This window comes from Batrachochytrium dendrobatidis (assembly GCF_000203795.2).
Source record: "Batrachochytrium dendrobatidis JAM81 unplaced genomic scaffold BATDEscaffold_11, whole genome shotgun sequence".
In the NCBI taxonomy this organism is placed as follows: domain Eukaryota; kingdom Fungi; phylum Chytridiomycota; class Chytridiomycetes; order Rhizophydiales; genus Batrachochytrium; species Batrachochytrium dendrobatidis.
The window spans coordinates 934,950-936,456 of record NW_006281109.1 but is presented as its reverse complement, the minus strand read 5'-3'; positions in this window follow the sequence as shown (position 1 = coordinate 936,456).

The following is a 1,507-nucleotide window of genomic DNA, read 5'->3' as shown; positions in this document are numbered from 1 at the left end:
ACATTGTACGATCACCAAGTTTGAGCCCACATTCATGTGTTGTGTTTGACTGTCAATAATGTCAATACAACTCTGTACACACATTTGTTGATGATATTCATGTTCAGGTATCGGAAATAAAACAGTGATTAAACATACTTGGCTGTTTATTAATACATGTGATGTTTGGTATTTACAACTTGTCATGTAGTAATGGTAAAATATTTGTGTAATATGGGTGTCAGCGTATCACCGCATGTCAGTTATACTGCATAGTGGTCCTGTGATGTCCCGATGTTGCCTATACAATCAACGATCTGTCAACAGACGCTAAACATCAGTCAATATACATGTCAAAATACACCACAATTAGTCGAGTTTCAAATGGTCACATACAACACATTCAACACGAATTATAAATGTCTGCAAACCGTGCATATGCATGCTCAATCAATGGTGATATACCATATACACAACCAGTTTAAATATGGCTGGTAAATAACTGGTATTGGCCAAGTTATATGCGTTCAAAGTGGACCATTTGCATCGTCACAATCGCGTACTAAATGGTCGATTTCACAACCAATACACAAGCCTGTGTTGATATGGTGACATGACAATACTTGTATATACTTGGTATTGTATCATGTGTAATTTCAATGCAATCCATGCATGTTTGATAACACAGTAATTAAATAGCTGACGTTTTGTAGGTTGGATATTATAGTCGATGTTTTTAAAACAGATTTTAATAAACTCGGATATTGAACTACAAAATCATCTCATGCAAACAAGTCGTATTTATACAAGTGTATTCTGACAGTGTTACAAGTTTATTGGTCAATTCATGTATGGCGCTACCAACAGAAACTCGACTGATCCAACATCCATGCATACACATTGTTGTTAGTTACATCGAATGTTTGTTCAAATAGATCGATTCAGACAGGTTGCATATAACCGACTAATCCAGCATTCATCCATTGTCAAACAACCATAATGCACAATACCACCAAGTGTGCAATCACACACGCACTGATCAGTCGTTGCACATTATGCATCAGTCAATGTTCAACATATGTGTGTCTGCAACTAAATTGCAGTCCATGACACATCCACACGATCCAACATGTCAAATCATGTACCGTGAGTCAGAGATTGATCAAAAACATGATCATGGTAAACACAGCATGTTGTTGCATATCAGAGTCGATATATCGAGTGACAGTTGCATACTTGCTGATGGTGCACAGCGTATCAGTCACAATACATGCACGGTATTGCATTGCAGTCATTGGATGATAACTGGTTGCAATGTGATACCGATCGACATACATCAGCATGGTGTGATGTGACCATAATCATGGTGGAATGTGTTGGAGTTGACATTGTGAGTTGACAATCGATACACCATGCACATGACTGGAACATATATATTCGAGTGTGGTTTGGTTGGTTTCAGGTTGATCATGCAGTCGCATTGGTGCAACGAGTGAGTGAACTGATGGTGATCTGAACCCATTTCAAC